Genomic DNA, 25,818 nt, shown 5'->3' on the forward strand with positions numbered 1-25,818 from the left:
ACGGGAAAGGGAAGCTTTTTTTCTTCCTCTTTTATCACTGATTTAAATCACAAGAGGAGACATTTTCCTCATATTTCAAACTGACCAAAACCCGTCGGAGGAGGGGGACAAATCCTTTCACGGCCTCGAAGAACTTGTAAGGTAAGACAGACTACAACTTGCTCTTTGTTTGAATGAAATAATAATTATAATAAAAATAATAATAATAATAACAACAATTCTGAAATATCAGAACTGAGATCTCAGGTATAGAATTATATGAATGAAATAGATTAAGAAATATCCCATATCCTAAGAAAATATAATAAAAAATTGTAGTTTGATATTGTTTTATATATTGATGTATCACCGAGTATGATACTGCATTGAATGTCTGAAATTGGGTGACCAAGATAAAAAAAAAGAAAAGAAAAAAAGAAAAGAAAAGAAAAGGAAATTTTGACTATTTTTTTTGTAATATTACACTTTTGTATAGAAACTCTATTCCTACTCAAACAGGAATCAGGAGAATTGTAGAAATACATTGAGGCACTGAAAAAAATAATAATAACACTATCACTACTGTTTTTCTACATTTTTGCAAAAAAGAATTTACTTGCTTTCACACTTTAAAAAAAAAAAGGGATCTTTCTCTATTTTTCCTTTCTGCAAAGAAGAATTGCTTAAATAGAATGGGGAATTGCTGTGGTAAACCAGATGTGGTCCTTGAATTGAAGGGACCCTAAAAAAAAAAAAAAAAAAAAATGGAATTTGAGTAATGGACAAATTGAACAGATACAATAGTGGCCAAAATTGACAAAAGGGTATTTTGACTGATGCGGTACTCTGAGTGTTTCAATTCTAGAAGAAGCCAGAAAGCAGTTGCCTTCGAAGCAGCAGAAGCGGGTAGACTGGATGCTGTTCAACAAGTGGGAGAGAGAAGCAGAGCAGTGGGCAGAGCAACAGAAACTGCAAAGAAAATGTCCCACAGAACCTGCAGCTCTTAACGCAGTGCAAACCACAAAGCAGAATCCGGAAAAGGAAGATATGGATGTGGAATGCGTAAGCCATTGTCCCCCTCTCTACAGACTCTTGACTGATCAAAGTGTCCAGGCAGCTGCAACTGAGGAAGCAAAGGTCCCTTCTGCCCCAATCAATGAAAAGGAAAAGATTAAACCTGATGACAGTGACACAGAGACTGATGAGCCACTGGCATTGCTACAGGAGGAGGTAAAAAAAAAAAAAAAAAAAAAAAAAAAAATCAAATTGCAAGAGAGAATATTCAAAGGAACTTTTGCTTCATCACTTCCTTTCAAAAAAAAAAAAAAAAAAAAAGTGATGAGAAACATAACAACAAGATCCAAGGCCAGACTGGGGAGTCGAGAAGCATGGAGAAGGCCTTGTCTTTTCCTGGAGAAGGAGAGCCTAAATGGGTGGAACGAACTTAGAACTCTTGGAACTTAGAGGAACTTTCAAATGTGGCTGCTGCACGTCTGGACCTAGAAAAGGGTGTGGAGCAGTTTATCAGAGCAGAGGAGAACATTGATGCCACATACAGACCCACAGGCCGAGACTGGGCAGCTATCTTCAGCAACAAGTTGGCTTTGAAATGGACTGAGGTATGTGGAACTGGTGAAGATGCTTTTAACTCATGCAAGCACTGTAAGAATGAATGCAGGTGCAGAGGTAACTGACACTCCTGGGAAGCAGACTGCTTGGAACAGGATGACTGAATGAGGCTGGCATACCCCACACGTCTTGACTGTGGTGCAATCACAAAGCAGCTGAAGGGAGTCAAGAAGACCACCAGAATATGCCATCTCCAAGAAACTGCCAAGGTCCATCATATCAGTGGAAAACTGCTGCTGCTGAGTCTGTGATGAAAGAGGACATTGGGCCAAGGATTGCCAAAGAGAGAGGAAACAACATCTCAAACATGAACCATCTTCTCCCTCCCTTTGGTTTCCATCATCAAATGTGAGAGACCATGAAGAGGACAAGGTGGGAGACACTCAACCAAAACAACTATTGCAAAAAACTGACAATCCAAGACCAAATCCAATAATGACTATTCAAGTTGAAGGACATTCATTACCTTTTTTTTTTTTTGGTGGACATAGGTGCCACATTTTCTATGATCACTCCAGAGACCGCTCTAAAAATTCCAAATTTAGCTTTCTGGCAAAACTCAAATATGGGGCCATATTATCTGGCATACCATTGGTTGATAAGTTGACTTTGAGGGTAACAAACAAGCTGAAACAGGTGACCCATTCTTTCCTGGTTTCTGCTACATGCCATGTAAATTAATTGGCTAGAGATTTATTGTCCAAATTGGAGTTGATCATTTTCACTTCAAACGATGCTATGGAAGTGTTCAATTCCAGGGGTGCTTTTATGAAAATTACACCAAACTGGTATTATAATTGGGCTTTAACGCCTTCCTTTAATCCATACTCTGCTTATCAACAAATGTTGCCAGATTTAGCAAAAACCACCTCATCTACATTGTACCTCAAGGATTATAGGCCAAGATAGGAACAATGTATATGAGGAGGAATGCTTTAATAGACCACCAAGGAAAAAAATTATCTTGCTTTTTATTGGTATCCCAGCAATACTCTGCATTCCCTATTATACTAACACCTGCTCAATCTGCTCTTTTTCTATCAGACACCAGTCCAGCCCCACATCTCTGTGGAAAAGAAAGAAGGTTCATGGGCAAATATGATAGTTTGGCTCACTACCCAGTTAAAAATTGGGAACTGGACTTGGGATAGTTGTAGGAAACACTACATCAACCAAAAAGGGGTAAAAGCAGATCCATAATGCAGGCAATCGAGGTTCACAGGCTGTGTAGCAAGGAGAACAAACCCAAATTTGATTTCAAAAGAATCACCAAGTGTGTTTTCTGGGGAACTTTCTAGAAATCTGGAAAGATTCTTTCCCCCGAAGGGAAGTACCCTAATTCAGAATATAGATGATTTGATGCTGTGTTCTCCCAACAGAAACACCTGTGAGATCGATATGCGCGCATTACTGGAGTTTTAGCAGAGAATGGACATAAAGTGTCAAAATCAAAAATACAGTTATTACAGCAGGAAGTTAGTTACCTTGGTCACCTCATTTTAGCAAAAGGTTGCGCGCTAGGATTTGAACGAATTGAGACAGTTCAGAAAATTCCGGAACCCGTCACAAAATAACAAATTTTATAATTTCTGGGAGTTATGGGATATTGTAGGCCATGGATCCAAGATAAAGCAGAAATTTCAAATCCTTTACTAACAGCAGCTCATGAGCAGAAAGTTCTAGCTGATAAATTGGTGTGGACAGAGGAATGACAGGTTGCATTTGAAAAATTGAAATTGGCTCTCTCAAATGCACCATGTCTGACTATTCAAAAAAAAAAAAAAAAAAAAAATTGAGCTCTGTTTCCAAAAACAATGGGGTTCATGTCTATCATTTTAACACATCCCCACTGTGATCGCCGCCGACCGATTGCATATTACCTCAAACGATTAGACACTGTCGTACGTGGAATACCACAGTGCCTTCGTTTGGTAGCCGCCGCTACTGAAGTTGTTTTAGCATGCTCGGATATGGTGGCATTCCACCCTTTAACTGTGTTTATTCCACATGCAATGCACACTCTGCTGATGCAGTCACAAATGACTCAGTTTTAAAAAAATTTCAGTTCCCACTAACATTGATCGAAATTCAAAAAAAGGCAACAAGGAGAGAAAACGTTGGTCAGAGGGGGTGCAAAATGCAAAGATGGGGAAAGATGGAAAAAAAAAAAAAAAAAAAAAAAAAAAACTTTCCTACCAAAACAATTGTATCTAAATTTTGCAAAGTGGTCTCACGGGACAGACCACACCTTAAAATTGGCAATGAATATTCTAATTGGAACTTCCAGGATTTACAGTTGCGCCAGAAAAATTCTGTCAGAACTTTATATCTGCGCAGCGAATAACGTGGGAAGACGAAGTAAGCCACAAACTTACTCCGCCCACCCCACACCTAAACTTCCTTTTTAGCACATCACGATGGATTTCTTTGAGTTGACATTGTTGATATGTTTTCAAAGTGGGTTGAGTGTTTTCCAAGTAGAAAAGCTGATGCTACGACTGTAGCAAAAGCTCTAAATAAGAGAAGTTATCCCAAGGTGGGGAGTACCAGAAAGATTGATCAGTGATATTGAGATCACAGAATTGGCAAATGAATTGAGAATAAATTTGACAAACTCCAAAATGGTGGCACACTGGAAAGGACAAATCAGACTGTAAAAACCTAAATTGTGTAAAATTATAGCAGAAACATGTATGACATGGGTTCAAGCCTTTCCAATAGTCTTGATGGCCATGAGAGCCTGAAAAGGGACCAGGACATACTCAGCCCACATGAAATTCTTACAGGTTGGCCTATGCGAGTGGAATTCAAGCCTCCTCCCAGTAAGGAACTTGCGGCGATTGATGAACAATTGAGAAAGTATGATGTCTTTAACTAAAGCTATCAAGTCTATCTACTCGCAGGTGAAAGCTGCTTTGCCAGTTTCAGGTGATGAACCGCAAAATTCCTACGAGCCAGGAGTCCAGGACAGTGGATCTGGTTTAGAGACTTCCGGAGGAAGGAATGGCACTGTCAGAGGTGGTTGGGGCCATATGAAATAATCCTGACAATCAACACTGCCATCAAGGTTGCCAAGGATGATACCTGGATTCACGTGTCGGACTGCAAACCTCACTAACCTGACAACACGCAAACAGAGCTGAGGAACTACACCTGCTGAAAAGATCTCGCAACATCTCTGAAATGAAAATGTTGAGACATCTGTGGGGCCAGCCAGACAAGCATGGAGTCTGGGATCAACTTTGGGCCAGCAAATGGTTCTGATTTTGTACAATAACAATTCCAGTACTGTTAAATGTATTCATGCATTAATGAAAAAAGTTAATTCAAGAAGTATTAGAAGAGAGCGGGAAGGACTGTATGTACAAATTATTAAGTTGGAGGAAAATGTTTTTCATACTTGGAGAACAGAGAGAGCTGAAGATCAGAGGATTTTAGAAAGAAACTGTATGGGAAGATAAAGGTAAAAAGCAGGTCATTTTATGAGATAATGCAACCGGATTTGAGAATGTGATCGTGTAAAAACGATCAGAGGGGGGAATGTGATGGAAATATTTTATGTCAACATGAAATGTACAGAAAATGCAGACTAAGGATGCTTAGGTCAAAGACCAGTCACATGATTAGCTTAAATCATTACAAACCAATCACCAGAACAAATCACAGTGATGAAGACATTGATTTTTACTCAACTGTAAGACTTAAATGTGCATGTATCTTTCTATTCATTGAGAGTCACTCTGTTGTTGTGACAAGTGACCTCCCGGCCGTAAATAAAACTTCATTTCTACAAAGAGCAACTTGGAAGTCGTGTCAGGTATATGCTGCGCAGCTAAGAGATAGAAGATCCTACGCTCAAAAGACAACAAATGTAACAACCAAGTGTGATTGAGGTAGTGAGGAATAGAAGGACTAAAGATTCTACACTCAAAAGACAACAAATGTAACAGCCAAGTGTGATTGAGGTAGTGATAGTATCTTCTTGACGGGACGCCGTCACCATACTTCAGGGAAGTATTGGATTGTATTGTAGGTACTCAGGAATTCAGGGAATTACCTTGAGATACTGTAGAATTTTATTAACAACTAGGAGTTGTTTAAATTGTCAGTGGTGAAGTCAGATTGTATTGAGAATTTCCACGACAGTTTCAATAGCGGTCCAGATAATGATATTTAACACCACTTCATTTTCAGCCACAGAGTACTTAACATTCATAACAACAAGTATTGAATAAAGTATAAACATGTCTGAACACGATGTGACCCATTTAACCCGACGTGCTGAGTCAGGTGGACCGAAGCTAGAAAGTAATGTACGAACGTGGATATAATTAACACAACGGTCGTGTAACGACCCTTAAACTCCTAACTCTCATCCATATCGAATATCAGAAATAACAGCTGTCAAAGAAATACAATATCACGAGTAATGCAGCAGATTTACTTACTTTTCTCATTCACTCACACGCTGAGGAAAGTGTCACTCACAATTATAATTTTACCGACCGATGATCTCTATCATACTGAATACTAACTGCGTGACAACCGACTGACCATCTCTATCGTACTGCATACTACTGTGCGACGTCAGATATAATATACAAACCAGCGCGCGCCTTTGCTACTCTATTACAAGCACTGAATAAACTGGAGTAAAGGTGAAACATAAAGCACGTTATGGTCAACTGTACTAAATAATAGCAACACTAACATAACTTTGGGGCCTTTTTTACAGAAGATGCAAAGCTCACCGCTCATGCGCCATCTCTGTGTGTTGACTCTGCATTTGCCTCTGTGTTGATTCCATGCAGCTGACTGGACGGGGCAGAGTCACGTGGCTACACACGCGGTAGTGTGTTTTTAAGTAGAAGTATTAACAGGATTAAAAAATTCGACATAACCGACATGGGAAAATTGCTTTGGTTATAGGTTCTGAATTTTGGTTTCGATTTTTGATTAATTGTCCAGCCCTAAATGATAGAGCGACAAGCAGGGCGGGGCTAGAGCCGTGGGGAATGGTGTGATGCCACTGGCATGAGTGATAATGAGCGTCAGCTGCGTGCTGCACCGGTCTCGTATCTCTCACGGAGGAGCTCTGGAAGCATAAAAGGGGGAGCGATGACAGTGAAGGACGAGAGAGGAAGAGGCCAGGACTTATGTTTTATAATGTTTGTGTGTGCGGCAGTTGTCCGTCAGGGACATTTTACTTTTGCTTTGTTGTTTATTTTGGAATCATTAAAGTGTGTTTAACGTTTGCCAGTTCCTGCCTCACCCTGCTTGTCACAGATAGTAAATATAGATTCAAAAAGCTATACAGAGCTACAAAAGCAAACCACTCAGCAAAAATAGGATAAAATCTTTTCTTTTAGAGAACAGTTTATTAATTTATTGCAACAGAAGCAAAGTAATACATTTAATAAGCAATCATCCAGTCTGTTACTGATTACTGATTTTATTATTAATGATCAGCTGTTATGCTTCCATTTTTACTTCAAAATTTTTCTGCTGTTTCTTTATGCTTGACCTTTATTAAGCATTACTTAATAAAGGTCAAGCATGAAGAAACAGCAGAAACATTTTGAAGTAAATATGTAAGCATAACTAATATCTGATGCTCTTCTAATGTAACAAATCACATTTTATAGAAAAAGTAAAAATCCTGATTTATCTTAAGCGATGATTAAGAAAATTAAACACTATTTATTGTGAAATCAGTTGGGGTGTGACGAGACAGTTTGCTCACGAGATGAGACGCAAGATTTAGTTCATGAGAACTAGTCAATTTTTAAGAAATCCTCAATGATGATATACTTGACTAGAAAAATTGTTTGTAGCTGCATTTGAAATGTTTCAACTAATCATCTTGTAATGAATCATTTAATTTCTACTTTCTGAGTATGAATTGTCTTATGCAGTAAAAGACAACAATATACAAGCACTGTAAAAGGTTTTGCCACAAAGTCAACTGACTGACTTCAACTGTATGATTTCACATGAGTCTCTTCAGACCTTAAAACTGTTCATGATTTATGAGTGTCTACAACTTTTGACCTCCCAACTGAATTTCACAAATTCATTATAGAAATAAAAACAGTGTAAATAAAAATGAATGTTTTCTCTTAGTCTTAAGTGCAAACAATAAGTGCAACCATAAAGTACTAAGTACTTTTACTTTCGCTATCGCGCATACTCTGTGATTAGCATAATCCGTCACATGATCAGTGAACTCTGATTCTTGTTGCACTATGTACAACTCTGCAGCTTGTGTTGGATGGGATTGAAATGACTGTTATCTGACTAAATTAAATTGTTTTTATTTCTATAAAAAGCAAAACGACAGTGGAGGTGTAATGTAAACATAGCAGTGGCATATTCTATCCTAATTTCACACACCATCATGGCAATATCGAGAGACAGCTTTTCAACTCGACAAGAAAACTTGTCACGATCTTGTGAGCACAAGATCTCGTCACATCCCTACAAATCAGTATTATATATATAGTGTTAAATGTTTTCACGTTAGTGACTGGATCCTTTTCATTTGTTATTTAAATGGCATTACACCACAGCTATTTTCAGTTTAAGAACTGCACTCTGCAAATGAATCTGAATTTTGTGTAACAGTGGCCGTCATTTAGTTTTCCAGTACGTGTAATCACTCCACAGTCCTCTGATACCTCTCCCACTTTCCAGTCATCTGGCTGCCCGGGATTCCATCGTCTGTGAATAAAGCCAATCAACAAATGTCACACCATTCCATCTGAGTATAAAACAACTTTCTTGCATCCCATCCGATCCGATCCGAGTTCATTTTATACTACAGTGCATCCAGAAAGTATTTGTAGCACTTAACTTTTTCCACGTTTTCTAATATTACAGCCTTATTCTAAAAGGGATTAAATTCATCAATTTCCTCAAAATTCTACAAACAATACGCCATAATGACAACGTAAAAGACGTTTGGTTTGAAAACTTTATTACTGCAAATTTATTAAAAATAAAAAAATCACATGTACGTAAATATTCACAGCCTTTGCTGTGACACTTAAAATTGAGCTCAGGTGCATCCCCTTTCCACTGATCATCCTTGAAATGTTTCTACAACTTGACTGGAGTCCAGCTGTGGTAAATTCAGTTGATTGGACATGCACACAAAAAAGGCACACACCTGTCTATATAAGGTCCCACAGCCATGAAGTCCAAGGAATTGTCTGTAGACCTAAGAGACAGGATTGTATCGAGGCACAGATCTGGGGAAGGGTACAGAAAAATTTCTGCAGCATTGGTCCCAATGAGCACAGAGGCCTCCATCATCCGGAAAGTTTGAAATCACCAGGATTCTTCCTAGAGAGGACCGCCCAGCCACACTGAGTGATCGGGGGAGAGGGGCCTTAATCAGGGAGGTGACCAAGAACCCGATGGTCACTCTGACAGAGCTCCAGCGTTTCTCTGTGGAGGTAGGAGAACCTTCCAGAAGAACAACTGTCTCTGCAGCACTCCACCAATCAGGCCCGTATGGATAAAGTGGCCAAATGAAAGCCACTCCTCAATAAAAGGCATATGAGGACTCTCAGACCATGAGAAACAAAATTCTCTGGTTTGACGAAACAAAGATTGAACTCTTTGGCCTGAAAAGCAAGCATCATGTCTAGAGTAAACCAGGCACCGCTCATCACCTGGCCAATACCATCCCTACAGAGAAGCATGGTGTAGGCAAGCATCATATTGTTGGGATCTTTTTCAGTAGCAGGAACTGGGAGACTAGTCAGGATCAAGGGAAAGATGAATGCAGGAATGTACAGAGACCTCTGGACCTCAGACTAGGGTGCAGGTTCATCTTCCAACAGGACAATAACTCCCAAGACAACAAAGGAGTGGACATGGGACAATTCTGTGAATGTCCTTGAGTGGCCCAGTCAGACTTGAACCTGATTGAACATATCTGGAGAGATCGGAAAATGGCTGTGCACCGATGCTCCCCATTCAACCTGATGGAGCTTGAGAGGTCCTGCAAAGAAGAATGGGAGAAACTGCCAAAAATAGGTGTGCCAAGCTTCTAGCATCATAATCAAAAAGACTTGAGGCTGTAATTGGTGCCAAAGGTGCTTCAACAAAGTACTGAGCAAAGACTGTGAATACTTATGTACAGTTGTATTGCAAAGATTTCAAACAAACTTCTTTTAAGGTGTCATTATGTTTGTAGAATTTTGAGGAAAATAATGAATTTAATCCATTTTGGAATAAGGCTGTAACATAACAAAATGCTGAAAAAGTGAAGTGCTGTGAATACTTTCCGGATGTACCGTATGCATTCAATCCCAACACCACTACCAATCAAAATATTTAAACAGATGAAATTTTTGTTTAATGCTAAATGCATTTACTTGACAAGCAAAGGCTTGAAGTACATTATCTTGAAGTAGCTGCTTCCTTTCCTACTCATGATTACAAAAGGGCAAATGGAAAACTATGTAACCATTATCCACCTTATTATTAACAAGAGTGGTGTGGTCATTTCTGGCTTGAATGTGTGAGGCTTCTGGTATCGGGTTTTACCTTGATTCATTAAAATTATAGTCTCACATAGCTAGATCTATATTCACATCTTCTGTCAACATGATGCTGGTGAATAGCAGATCTGGTGCAAACCACATTGCTATGATCAGATGCTTTCTTAATTGCTGTTTTCTTACCGCTGTCATTTTTTTGTGTGTGTTTATTAAGATTGTGAGCACAAGCAATAAGTTGCTGGCTGCAGTTTACTTAATGGCCACTGGTGTTGCAAATAACAAGGGTTTCTAAATTCTACATACACAGGGTTTCTGCAGGTTTTATCAAGGTGAATTTAAAGGTGCTCTAAGCGATGTCAAGCGATGTTAGGCCAAAAAATTTTTTGTCACGTACAGCAAACATCTCACTATCCGCTAGCTGCCTGTCCCCTGAACACACTGTAAAAAAACGCGGCCGCTGTAGTCGCCACAAGCTTCAAAAACGGCAACACAAACAAACTGGTGCAGCCTGGACCACTTAACATAATAAACTTGCTCCAGCCAATAACCGACAAGCAGCGTCAATACACAAGCTACTTACATTACATTACTTAAGCACGGAGGGAGGAGCAGGAGGGAGGGTCTAGCTAGCCTCTGTTTTGTTTGACAACACTTCGAACGTCAACAGAAAGTTACTCCACCCAGAATCGCTTAGAGCACCTTTAAGACCTTTTTTAAGACCAATTAAAAATTGTGCCTAGGTGTCACGATCATTGCCCGTTCCTGTTCACTCCGGACTCCATTTCCCATAATCCTCCCTGTCAATCACATGCACTCATTCCACCAATCACCTGTTGCCACATACAGCCATGCACACTCCACACTAATCACCACACCCAGCTGATACTCATTACCAGGACTCTAAAGGACTCACACACACACCACCTCACCGCGAAGTCTTGTTTCCCCAGTGTACAATTCCGAGCGTTTATATCTTGTCTGCCTTTCTGTTACCGTTGCTGCCTGTTCCTGTTTCTTGACCCGTTGCTGCCTGTCCTGACCCTTGCCTGGTATACCGCTCTGTGTATGATATCCGCCTGCCTCGATCTACTGCCTGTACCCTGACTACGATTCTGCCTGTTCCTTACTGTTCCTGTTTGTTCCTGTTTTGACCCTGCCTGTACGACCACTCTACTTTAATAAAATGCTGCAGATGGATCCCTGCCTGAGTCTCCATTCGTTACACTAGGAAGCACACAGTTAGCTGTATTAGCAACACTTCAAAGTTTGACGCTAATTTTGTTCAATTTCTCAGAAAACAAAATTTAATTTCTTGGATGTTAATTTAAGGATGTTTAGATATTTGTAATTTGTAAAAAACGAAAATCCTAAGGAAGATCTTTGTTTTTTTCTTTTTCTTTTTTTGCAGTGCATGCAATTTAATTTAGGGTCCTTCCTTACTTTATAGGCAAAAAACAGTTTGTGGCAAAAGTAGTATGTTTGAATTCACAATACTCATTAAAGAGAGGTGAAACGTACCCAGATTACCTAGTACATGATACTTTACTGTCCCATGAGGCCACGGGAGAGGATTTGTGAATGTCAGTGAAGCGACGCAACTGGGTCACAACATGGTGAATGTAGTATGTCCGGATAACATTCATACTACACCCATTCATTCTATATAGAACATTTAGCAGTCACAAAGTAATTTCCTATTCAAAATAAGTACCTACTCAAGAGAGTATGTGATTTCAGATGCAGCCATCATTTACCTTATTACCTATTTGGAGGTCTCACACATTCACAGAAAATATCTCACTTACGCCTAGCAAAATAAAGTGGATATTAGGTCATGCTTAAGGAAAAACATTTAAATGAATCAGCTCACTCTTTGTTCATGGTGTAAGGAGTATCATCCGCCCATCTCCACTGGCCTGTGGTCTGATCCGTTAGACCGACCCAGTAGAATGTGGGTATGGTATGATGGTTTAAGAATGCCTAGGGAAAAGATAGTTTTTTAAAAAAATGAAATGAAAATGCTTTGTTATGCTCAATTCATGAACATTACACACCCACTCCGCGTCATTGTCTTGTATTTTGAGGAGTAACGCGCCCTGTGCTTTGCAGTAATCTCGTGCCTCAGTCCAGTTGAGTGAATTACTAGAGAACAAGAAACAGCTGCTTTTGTACGATATCCAGCCATATTTACAGGTTAAAGGGACGTCTGTGTCAGAGAGAGAGAAAAGATGCAAAAATAAGAGGAATAAATATACAGCACATTTAACCACATAAAGTAAGCGCTACACTCTACTCTTTTTGGCATTGATGGTTCCATTAAGAATCTTTTACATTTTATAAAAATTAACATCCATGGAATCTTCAGTGTAAAATGGTTCTTTTTAAGATTTTTACAATGTTCTTAACACTAAGAAAAAATGGTTCTTTTAAGAATATTCACTGAAAGGTTCTTTGAGAAACCACAAATGGTTCTTCTAATGCAGTGTTTCCCAAACTGGGGTACGCATACCCCAGGGGGTACGTGAGGTGACAGAGGGGGTACACGAACAAAATGCTGAATGTTGCCGTTTATTTAATTCTTCCCCACTTTAAAATAATATTAAAACCGACCAAAAATTTTAACAGGCACAATGCCGTAAATACATGACTACATGAATACATCCAATCAAAATCCCACATCTTTTGCAGTCCATTACTGACAGCATCCATTTCCACATAAGCAGTCAATGTACCTGCAGATTTAGCATTTGAAAAAATAGCCTGGCACAAAAGGTGCATAGAGATCAATTTATTCAAACTCTTGATACAAAACATACCTTTTGTGTGAGTTATTTTTAATGCTGATATTATAAGAATGCTCATCCAAATATCCACATGATTGCAAATGTGACATTGATTTTATACAACAGTTATATATATATATATAAATATATACATTTTATATATAAAATGTTTTTCACAGTATTGTCAATATTTGCTCTATTTTGCAACAAAATAATAGCTTCAACGAAAGCCACAGCAGAACTACAACACACAGGTGTTTTGTGAACGAATCTTGCAGCTTTGAACGAACTGTTCGTGATTCAATGATTCATTCATAAATACAGCCGCTTGCTTCGTTGAACGAAGGACTCGATGACTCATGCATTAAGACAGTGACTTACTGCCATCTACTGGTGGTTTTAGTATTTAAAAGAATCACTTTTCAAGTTTTATCATTGCATATTTTCTCTTTTCAACTTTTTTTTTTTTTTTTTTTTTGCATATTTATAAAAACAAAAAAAAAAAAAAAATGCACTGGAAAGTTAATTTAGGGGGCATATATTGTTCCTTAATTGAAAAGGTGCAGTCTAAGAATAACAGAGGGGATACACAGGAGGATGGTAAATGCTTCAGGGGGTACTCCACTCTAAAATGTTTGGGAACCACTGTTCTATGGCATTGGTGCAAAAAAACCCTTTTGGAAGCTTCATTAGAGTGTAGATGCAGTACCTGCTGTTTTGTTGCTCATGTTGGATCTCAGATGCTGCAGAGTGTTCATGATTCTCTCCTCTAGAACACAAGAAAACACATCAGACCTTGTTAGACTTACTGCAGTCAGTGTCCTGTGAGTTTCATTTCAATCCAATTATTTCCAACATAAAGGATAATGTCAATATCAGCATGCAGTTCCATGAAATCACCAATTATGATTATTATTATGATTTCTGAAATCATGTCTTTATTCAACAAAAAAAAAAGAGATAAATTCAATAGATTCAGTTGAGTACAATATAGCAATATTTTTGCAACATCATTGCTTCTTCAATCCACAGAAGACAACGTTTATGGAAAGTTATTAAAAGATTTGGACACCTGCATCATTCAGCTTTGCCGTCAGCGCTGATACAGCAGAACTCAAGTTGTTCATCAAACTCTTCACTTCAGTTTGCGAATCGTCCTGTACTGTGGAGAAGAAGTGTAGATGTGTGGGTGGAGTGTGTGCATTTACTGGACTCTTATTGAATCAAGTGCTGTTTTGTTTTGTGTAATGTAGGCTGTACTCACTGATGACTGATAGTTGAGAAGAAAGAGATGAAACAGAAGAACTAAGATCTGACACCGAACTCTTCATTTCACTCACTGAGCTCGACAGAGACTCTTATAACATGAAACAAAAGCCATACAATATACTGGATCAGCAAGATCACTGTGTGCATAGCAATAATAGCTTTGTGAATTAGAAAATATAAAAATACATATTTAACATCTGTTCATATCAGTTTTGTCTTAAAACTTTGCAAATTGTGTTCATAAAACTTATATTGGAGTTCTCTATAACGCTTTAAAATAAGATCTGTTTACAGATCAGTAACTTGTTAACAGTTCATTCATAAGTTAATATATTTTTACTTTTACAGCATTTAACATTTGTTAAAGGTGCAGTAAGTGATTTCAGAGAAACACATTGATATTTTAATCAACCCAAACAAACACACCCCTCCCTTCATTGTTTCACCACTAAAATGCACAAACACACAGTGCAAGAGTGGATGTCTCTTTATCATAGCTGAAGCGAAGAAAATAATGCTTTGTTAAAAATAAAGTGAAGATGATGAACAAAAATATATATACAGTACACAAGAAGAGTATATAGAAGCAAGAGTTTATTGTTAGTCGCCGGCAGCACAGCAGCTCCAGACAAACAATGACACTCAAAACTGTCCTGTTACTAAAGCTAAAATTACAACAACAGCAGCATATCTTGGTTCTGTGAAACCGCAAAACCAGTGTTTCTCATGATAGAGCAGAACAAAGCAACCTCTGCATCCGTTTTCAGGCCTTCCTGTTCTCTAACTTCTCTAATATTAACGCGGGTCCTAAAGCTCTTGCCTGATCATAACCCTCTTTTTCTAGTGATATTCCTCTGAGATTTTCTCTTTTGTAATGTCTCTCAGCCATCTCTCTTTCTGCAGTCTTTCTTCAAATCTCCCTCTTGTTCACTCTCTCCTCCCCCATCATGAGTGGACATGCCCCCTACTTCTGATTGGCTACAAGTGTGTTGTGGCACTTGGTCCGATTCACTTCTAGAAGTGTTTTTCAGAAATAGCTTATTTCACCTTTAATCTTACTTAATAAAAATATTCATGTTCATGTTATTTCACAGTACATGAACTAATGTTAACATCGGTTAAAGGGTTAGTTCACACAAAAATTAAAATTCTGTCGTTATTTACTCACTCTCATGTCGTTCCACACCGGTAAGACCTTGATTCATCTTCGGAACACAAATTCATATATTTTTGATGAAGTCCGATGGCTCAGTGAGGCCTCTATAGACAGCATGTCACTGCACCTCTCAAGATCCATGAAGGCACTAAAAACATATTTAAAACAGTTCATGTGAGATCAGTGGTTCAATATTAATATTATAAAGCGATGAGAATACTTTTTGTGTGCCAAAAAAACCCCAAAATAACGACTTGTCAACAATATCTAGTGATGGCCGATTTCAAAACACTGTTTCAGAGCTTTATGAATCTTTTGATTTGTGCCAAAGTCACGTGATTTCAGAAGTTTGGCAGTTTGATACACGCTCCGAACTAATAATTCAAAGCTCTGAAGCTTCATGAAGCAGTGTTTTGACATTGCCCATCACTAGATATTGTTGAAAAGTCGTTATTTATTTATTTATTTATTTTTGCCACACAAAAAGTATTCTCGTCGCTTTATAATATTAAGGCTGAACCACTGTACTCACGTGAACTGATTTTAATATGCCTTCCTTTATGGATCTTGAGAGGTGCAGTGGCATTGCTGGCAATAAAGGCCTCACTGAGCCATCGGATTTCATCAAAAATTTATGAATTTGTGTTCTGAAGATGAATGAAGGTCGGGTGTGGAACGACATGAGGGTGAGTAATTAAAAACAGAAATTTCATTTTTGGGTGAACTAACTCTTTAACCAATGTTAACAATGATTAACTAAAATTGTTACATGCTTTAGAAGTATTGTTCATTGTTAGTTCATGCTAACTAATGAATTTAACTAAGGTTATCAAATGAAATAACATGTTAAAATCTCTTGCAATTGAAATTCCTTGGAAATATATTGAGTGTTAAACATGCAGAAAACATGCTGATATTTGAATGTGGCCCAATTTAGGGTTCAGCTTTCTGAGCCCACATGCATCCACTCATAACCAGATACAGTTAATGTTATATGATACATTTTGAAAGAGAGCGTAACAAGAGAATTATATGTTCACTATTAGGTCTTATCAATTCATTAATAAACTTTATTAAATGTTAAATTCATATTAATTTTGTGCATCTGTCTTACCAAAGTCACGTTGCTTGTCTTGTTGATCAGACTGTAGAGAAGTAACAGCTGATTTCAAATTGTCTAATAATTTTTGTGTTTCAGTCTGTTTCTGCTCCTGGTTTCCAACTGTGAAAGGAATATATATATATATATTTATACAGTGGGTACGGAAAGTATTCAGACCCCCTTAAATTTTTCACTCTTTGTTATATTGCAGCCATTTGCTAAAATCATTTAAGTTCATTTTTTTTCCTCAATAATGTACACACAGCACCCCATATTGACAGAAAAACATAGAATTGTTGACATTTTTGCAAATTTATTAAAAAAGAAAAACTGAAATATCACATGGTCTTAAGTATTCAGACCCTTTGCTGTGACACTCATATATTTAACTCAGGTGCTGTCCATTTCTTCTGATCATCCTTGAGATGGTTCTACACCTTCATTTGAGTCCAGCTGTGTTTGATTATACTGATTGGACTTGATTAGGAAAGCCACACACCTGTTTATATACGACCTTACAGCTCACAGTGCATGTCAGAGCAAATGAGAATCATGAGGTCAAAGGAACTGCCTGAAGAGCTCAGAGACAGAATTGTGGCAAGGCACAGATCTGGCCAAGGTTACAAAACATTTCTGCTGCACTTAAGGTTCCTAAGAGCACAGTGGACCTCCATAATCCTTAAATGGAGGACGTTTGGGACGACCAGAACCCTTCCTAGAGCTGGCCGTCCGGCCAAACTGAGCTATCGGGGAGAAGAGCCTTGGTGAGAGAGGTAAAGAAGAACCCAAAGATCACTATGGCTGAGCTCCAGAGATGCAGTCGGGAGATGGAAGAAAGTTGTAGAAAGTCAACCATCACTGCAGCCCTCCACCGGTCGGGGCTTTATGGCAGAGTGGCCCGACGGAAGCCTCTCCTCAGTGCAAGACACATGAAAGCCTGCATGGAGTTTGCCAAGATGGTGAGAAATAAGATTCTCTTGTCTGATGAGACCAAGATAGAACTTTTTGGCTTTAATTCTAAGCGGTATGTGTGGAGAAAACCAGGCACTGCTCATCACCTGTCCAATACAGTCCCAACAGTGAAGCATGGTGGTGGCAGCATCATGCTGTGGGGGTGTTTTTCAGCTGCAGGAGACAGGACGACTTGGTTGCAATCGAGGGAAAGATGAATACGGCCAAGTACAGGGATATCCTGGATGAAAACCTTCTCCAGAGTGCTCAGGACCTCAGACTGGGCCGAAGGTTTACCTTCCAACAAGACAATGACCCTAAGCACACAGCTAAAATAACGAAGGAGTGGCTTCACAACAACTCTGTGACTGTTCTTGAATGGCCCAGCCAGAGCCCTGACTTAAACCCAATTGAAGCATCTCTGGAGAGACCTAAAAATGGCTGTCCACCAACGTTTACCATCCAACCTGACAGAACTGGAGAGGATCTGCAAGGAGGAATGGCAGAGGATCCCCAAATCCAGGTGTGAAAAAATTTTAACATCTTTCCCAAAAAGAGTCATGGCTGTATTAGATCAAAAGGGTGCTTCTACTAAATACTGAGCAAAGGGTCTGTATACTTAGGACCATGTGACATTTCAGTTTTTCTTTTTTAATAAATCTGTAAAAATGTCAACAATTCTATGTTTTTCTGTCAATATGGGGTGCTGTGTGTACATTAATGAGGAAAAAAAAAAATCAACTTAAATGATTTTAGCAAATGGCTGCAATATAACAAAGAGTGAAAAATTTAAGGGGGTCTGAATACTTTCTGTACCCACTGTATATAATATTTGATTGATAAACAATGAAGAATATGAGAGTTTGCACTTAAAAATATTTCTTATGGTTGTCTGTTTTAAATGATAAGATTTGCAGACCTGCATCATTCAGTTTGGATGTCAGCGCTGATACAGCAGAACTCAAATTGTTCATCAAACTCTTCACTTCAGTGTGTGACAGACCCTGCTCACGCTCTGTGAAAAAAAAGTAAAACAAGTTCTGATTTTACAGTCAGAAATACACAGTTGTGTCCTGGTAGGGAAAAAAAATTCGATTTAATTAGAATAATCACATTCATGTGTTGTGAAAAAGGATTTAAAGGTACAGTACATAATAATACAACATTGAAATCTCACCCAGCTTTTGCTGGTTTTCCTCTTGTTTGGATGAGACTGAACTCAATGAAGAGGCAAGATTGCTTCATCAAGGTCTCAATATTCTTTACTTGAACTTCCGAGAGAGAGAGAGAGAGAGAGAGAGAGACAAAAAAAAAAATCAAAGACACTTTTTCTAAAGTTAAAGGGGACCTATTAATGCCCCTTTTAACATAGATGTAATATAAGTCTCTGGTGTCTCCAGAATGTGTCTGTGAAGTTTCAGCCCAGAATACTCCACAGATCATTTATTATAGCTTGTCAAATTTCCTCCTATTTGGGTGTGAGCAAAAACACACCGTTTTTGTGTGTGTCCCTTTAAAGTGCAAATGAGCTGCTGCTCCCTGCCCCCTTTCCAGAAGAGGGTGGAGCTTTAACAGCTGGACGTTTCTGAATGGTTAGTGGATAAATTTATGTAGTTGCTGTGGAGTTGATTCAACTCATCCGACTAGCATGTGCCGTCATGTTCATCTTTTGTGTTGAATTGACCCTTCGTTTGTGAAGCAGTCCTGGCGTAAAATAACGGCATGACAACAACACTCTACTACAACAACTCTTCCTCTTCTCTAAAGCAGCCCAACATGGCCTCGATTTTGGGAGTTTGTGATGTCACAAACCTGGGAAGAAGCTCTTGTGTTGTAGTCATTAAAAAGCAAAGAAAATATCTCCCTTTACATTGAACTTTGAGCGTTGTAACAGATGTTGTTTATGCTCAAACAGCAACATCACACACTAACTAAAAGTAAAAAAGTGAAATCATAATCAAGGAAATAGTTAAGGCAAAGACGAGACACTAATCAGTGGTCACTGGATATGAACATGTTCAAATATGAGTATAAGTACAGTGCTTGATAAAATATCTCTGTTTAAGTTCTCACCTGTGACCTGAAGATCAGGTTTGACTGAAGTTTGATTGGAACTATGAACGTTCATTAAACTCTCCAGCTCTGAGAATGTTCTTTGTTGATGAAAAACTGTGTATGAAAACAAACTCTTTTTGTAAGCAGCATAATTTAAAGGCTGTATACATGCATACCACTACCATTTATGTATAAATTAAATAATATCCTTTTTTATGTGCAAAATTTCTTTGTAAAATGCAATTATTTGATTACATAACACATTTAAAGTATGTTGTTTAATCCACTCACGGATGACAGAGGTCATGATCATGAGAATAATCATGCAGACTGTTCCTAGAAGCACAAAGATTCCAGTTTTTCTGCTACCTGCAGAAAACAACACGCCATGAGAAATAAAATTGTAATTTCTTTTATTTCTGATTCATTTTTGCATCAGCCTTTAAAGCGACACAGCCTTCCTGTTGCTCAAACAGTAGCACACGGCACAAGCAACACTAAGATTATGGGTTCAGCTCCCAGGGAAAGCAAGAACTGATAAAAATGTGTATCTTGAATGCAGTGTGAATAAAAATGTCTGCCAAATGCATAAATGTGATGTGTATATGATCAGAAAAGTGTTTTATGAAACACTTTGTGCCTGCATCCATTCAGTTGTTGTAGGATAAACTCTAAATCTTATAATTTAATTAGTATCTTTACAATTAATCATTACCAGAGCAATATAAATATAACGAACACAAAGTTTCTCGGGTGAACGCAAAGGTTTTTGCAAGGGAACTCAAAGGCTTGGGATCTAACTAGGGGTGTGACGAGATCTCGTGTCACGAGATCTCGCGAGACTAAAGTGTGACGAGATTTCTCGTCGAGGCGAAAAGTAGTCTCGTGATGTTGCCATGACAGAGTGTTAGGATGATTAGGAAAGAATATGCCACCGCTACATTACGCCTCCACTGTCCTTTTGCTTTGTGTTTAATTTAATTCAGTTGGATAACGGTCGCCGCCGCTCCATATTTAAAGAGTTACGCGCGATCACTGAAAGTGAAAGTAAACGCGCGCGCGCATTCAAACGCGATTTCAATACCCGCATTTTGAAAGCGGCTCCTTGATTAATGCAAATATCTCTCAATATGAAAGCTATTTTAGGCTGGGCAGTGTAGCTGTAACCATCTCTTAGCTCTGTATCAAAGAAAAAGTTGGTCTTATTTGCACTTTGAATATTGAGAGAGTGTGATTATGGTTTCAACTTGTAAAGTGTTACCATAAAAATGAATAACAGTTTTCTCTTAATCTTATTAAGCACAAACAATAAGGTTTCATTTGTTAACATTAGTTAATGCACTGTGAACTGTCATCAACTAACAATGAATGACTATTTTTATTAACTAACATAAACAAAGATTAATAAATACTGTAGCAAATATATTGCTCATTGTTAGTTGATGTTGGTTAATGTGTTAATGTTAATAAATGAGACCTTATTGTAAAGTGTTACCATTTTTATTTATACTGTTTTTATTTCTATGATCAGTTTGTGGAAAGGAGTTCAGTTAGGTGGTCAAAGGTTGTAAAATCATGCTCATAAATCATGTACAGTAAGATCTGAAGAGATTGAAATCATACAGAAGAGAAGTCAGTCAGTTAAGTTAGTGGCAAAACCTTTTACAGTGCTTGAGTATGGTTGTCTTTTACTGCATATGATAATTCATACTCAGAAAGTAGAACTGAATGACATTCATTATAAGATGATTAGTTAAAACATTTCAAATACACCTGCAGAATATTTTTTCTAGTCATGTATTTCGCCATTGAGGATTTCGTAAAAATAGTGTGTAAAAATCTTGTCTCGTCTCGTCTCGTGAACTCAATCTCGAGTCTCGTCTCGTCTCGTGAGATACCCGTCTCGTCACACCCCTAGATCTAACACAAAGGTTTTTGGGGAATGCGGAACTTTTGTGAGAGAACGTGAAAGCATTAAAATATTTTTTCCATCACCATGTTCCTTTGAACTTTGTTCAAAATGTTGGCATCAAAAAAAATCTAGTATCACACAGTAGTCATTAACAAACATTAGCCTCAATGTTCAGATCAATAGTTCATGTACATTCAAATATGAATTAATGAATCAATTATAATTCTGATTTGAATTGAATTTGAATGTCCATTTCTTTAAGCATTATAAAATTTATAAAAAGTCTGTTAACTTTATAAATGAAAGTGATTATAAAGTGTTACCAGGCATTGAAGGTAGTTGTACAACTAACTAAAACTCTTTCTCTCATATTCAACACAAACACTTCTTTCTGTAACAAATACAATATAATATCAAAGCAAACCTTTAGTAAATGTCGTATTTCGTTCACATTCCATGTCCATCTGTTCATATTCCATTTCCATCAACTTTTGCAGTTACTTGTTTCCAGAGAGGATCCAAAACACCTCCTTTATTAATAATCCCATTCACAAGAGCCCCTGAAATGGCCGTAGAACTGGGTATTTGTGTATAATAACGCAGAACTTTCAGTTCCTCATTAGGTGGATTCACTGTCACAAGTGTACTATAAGTTATTTAGGATAAACTGCTTGCTCAGTGTTTTCAACATCATCTCTTTTCACTCAGGTTCACTCTAGTTTGCCTCCCTCTTTACCAGTTACTTAAAGGGTTAGTTCACCCAAAAATTAAAATTCTGTCATTTATTACTTACCCTCATGCCGTTTCACACCAGTAAGACATTCGTTAATCTTCAGAACACAAATTAAGATATTTTAGTTGAAATCCGATGGCTCTGTGAGGCCTTCATAGGGAGCAATGACATTTCCTCTCTCAAGATCTATAAAGGTACTAAAAACACATCTAAATCAGTTCATGTGAGTACAGTGGTTCAATATTAATATTATAAAGCGACGAGAATATTTTGGTGTGCCAAAAAAAACTAAATAACGACTTATATAGTGATGGCCGATTTCAAAACACTGCTTCAGGAAGCATTGGAGCATAAATGAATCAGTGTGCGAAGAAAATCGTATTGGGCTACTTTTGACAGGCCGTTGGGCTACGGCTACTTTTGGTCTTTTTAAAGTGAAATTAGGGGAATAATTTGTTAAATTTATATACAATTTAAATATATAATTGAAACACAGAACAGTTTAAGGTACGTACAGTGCGAAACGTGCAATGTAACTCTGGATTCCATCCACTTTGGGTTTGACCCACTGTTAACTGTTTCAAGTGTGAAAAGCCTTTATGACACCTGAGAATATTTTTTTTTTTAAAAGATGACATAAAAATATTGTTGTTAAGAGAGTATATATTATTGCTTAAGAAGTTTGATATGTAAGACAAAAAAGAATGTTGCAAATATGAGCTGTATAGTTGTTACGTATCCGGCACCTGCTGGTTCCTGCTACTCCCCACCAGAGGTCGCCGGTTCACCATTTCATTGCACACACATTCATACATCACTCTGGACTATATTTCCCATAATTCCCCATCTAGGAACCAATCACACACTCACACCTATTTCCCATCAGTGGACCCTTTATAAGCTGCTCCCAAACACACACAGGGTTGAGGATTGTTTAGTTGTATGTTTTCCGTGTTAATCCTTGTTTTTGATCCTGGACTGTTTCTCCCTTGTTTGATGATCGTTTCCTGCCTGTCTTGACCATTGCCTGTGACTTGGATTACTCTTCTGCCTTGCCCTTATATTTCTGTCTGCTGGTGTTTGACCCTTGCCTGTAGGACTACACTCTTTCTAATAAAGCCTGCGTTTGGACCTACCCCTTGTCGTCACGACTCCCAACGTTACAATAGTGCTGCATCAGCTTTTTGTTTCCCTATTGCAAAACAGGTTTTGATGAATTTACAAAATTTTAAACGTTTGTCAGTTTTGATGCAATTATGACACGCGGTGACAGACACTTGTTGTTCAGTAAATCAGTCAGCAGATTTAAAGGATTAGTTCACTACTGAATGGAAATTTCCTGAGAATTTACTCACCCCATTGTACCAAGATGTTCATGTCTTTCTTTCTTCAGTCGAAAAGAAATTAAGTTTTTTGATGAAAACAATCCAGGATTATTCTCCTTATAATGGACTTCACTGGACTCCAAATGGTTGAAGGTCAAAATTACAGTTTCAGTGCAGCTTCAAAGAGCTTTAAATAATACCAGATGAGGAATAAGGGTCTTGCGAAATGATCAGTTATTTACTATTGGATACATCTATACTTATGCTGTCTAACCCAGTCACTAACTATAGTACATGACTGTAGCTTTCAGCCAGGAGAAGATGTCGTCAGGTGGCGTCCAACTTTCACGGGGTGTTTCAACCCTGAACCACAACACCCTCCAGTTGGCGGGTCGGAAGTGGTGGCCAATCACTACCCACCTCCTCCTGGCCCCCAGCTCAACTCCTCCCTCCTACTCCAGAGCCAGCAAGATGCTCTTTCTGCTGCCTCACCCAACCTACGAACAGCTACCTTCCTCTCCCTACCTGCTAAACCCAGAGCCGTGAGTGTCTTCCACACAGACTGTGCCGGGAAGCCCCTACACCCGACCTCAACTGGGAATAGCCAGGTGTGCCACCCTTTGGCCCTACACTGCTCTACGAGGTCCTGATACTTGGTGGCTTTCCGCTCATAGGTCTCCTCACACCCGTCTTCCCACGGGACTGTCAGTTCAATCAAGATCATTTTCCTTCCCTCCTTGGACCATAAGACCATGTCTGGCCTCAGCTGTGTTTGCACAACCTGGGGGAAGACTAGTTTCCTTCCCAGGTCCACCCTCATCTCCCAGGATTGTGCTGCTAGCAAGAGGCTCTTCCTAGTCTTCTTGGGGGCTGGTGGTTTCTCCCCTTCTCTGACGAACTGAATAGATGTTGCCGGCCTTGTACTGGTCTGGTGCTTTTTCTGCCTCTCCCGCTCCAAGATGTCAGCCAGTGCACTGAGAACCTTGTCATGGCGCCACCTGTATCTTCCTTGGCTAAGAGCTGTTTTGCATCCTGCCAGTATGTGTGCCATTGTTCCCCTCCCTCCACATAGCCTACACAATGGGTCCTCCCTCATTCCCCATCTGTGGAGGTTTGTTGGTGATGGAAGGGTGTCGTACACTGAGCGGAGTAGGAAGGAGATACAAAAGGGCTCCAGTCTCCAGATCTCGGACCATGTAATCTTCCGCTTCGGCAAGTCCCACTTTGTCCAGGCCCCTTGTGCTCCGAGTTCGACAGCCCTAGACCTGCGCCTTTCTTCCTCCAGGTGTCGGACCTCGGCTTAAGTCATGTCCCTCCTTTGCCTTGGGTCTGCTTTTCCCCATTGCTGGAAGTGGGTGGATCCGAGTCCTTGCCTCCCTACGCATGGGTTCCCGATGATGTCCTTCAGCTTCAATGCCCTTTCAGCTTGTGCCACTGATGTGTCAGCCACCCATTTGCGTCCTGATCTTGTAGTGACGCCTGCTCTTCTGAATTTTTCATCAGTGGAGTCTTGGTATATCATCACAACCCGACACTTTGCCACCTTGAACTCTTCCACCACTGATGATAGGGGAAGTTGTACCTGACCAGACCTGGTATATAGCCCTACTGACGTGAAGCTTGGTGTGATTCTGAGCCACTTGCGAAGGTGTTTGTTCACTCGCCTCTCGACTCCTTCCACTGTTGTCATGGGTACTTCATAGATTGTCAGTAGCCACATGAGTCGTGGTAGCAGACCGTGCTGGAAGAGCCAAGCCTTAAACTTTCTTGGCAGTCCTGACCCCTCAATCTTACTCAGCCATACATCTTTAAAAAAAATACAACTGTATATGCTTTATAAACACAAATGATCGCCTTGCAAGTGCTTCCACCATTCCGCTTGCCGGTCACGTGCTGAGCAAAGACGGACTGAAACCTGACAAGGAAAAAGTGAAAGCTATTCTGGAGATGCCGGAACCACAGGACAAGTCAGCTGTACAGAGGTTCTTAGGCATGTTGCAGTACTTAGCAAAGTTCATCCCAAATCTTTCAGAAGTGACTGCACCTCTCAGAAAGCTGCTGGAAGGAGAAACATTGGGAAAGTGAACAACAAGACAGTTTTTATGATGTGAGCTAGCCAGCTCAGGTGGGATAGCCAGTATCGTACAGTTTAAGAGCACTGACAGACAGTGAACGAAACTATGCACAAATTGAAAAAGAGCTGTTAGCAATTGTGCAAGGCTGTGAAAATTTTCGCCAATGTCTGTATGGATGCTGCATTCAGGTTGAGTACGACCACAAGAGATGTCTTGTTCTGGCCAGGGATGGCAAAGCAAATTGAAGATGTTTTCAGTAAATGTGACATCTGCAATAAGCACAGAAACAGCAATTCCATAGAACTGCTTGTGTCTCACCCTGTCCCAGAAAGAGCTTGG

General features: G+C 39.1%; 1 pseudogene; it reads right to left on the bottom strand.

Moving 5' to 3' along the window:
• Positions 1-7,145: 7,145 nt before the first annotated feature.
• Positions 7,146-25,818, bottom strand: part of LOC125266316 — an 88,499-nt pseudogene continuing 69,826 nt past the window's right edge.

The sequence above is a fragment of the Megalobrama amblycephala genome, linkage group LG4, assembly GCF_018812025.1.
Source record: "Megalobrama amblycephala isolate DHTTF-2021 linkage group LG4, ASM1881202v1, whole genome shotgun sequence".
NCBI lineage: Eukaryota > Metazoa > Chordata > Actinopteri > Cypriniformes > Xenocyprididae > Megalobrama > Megalobrama amblycephala.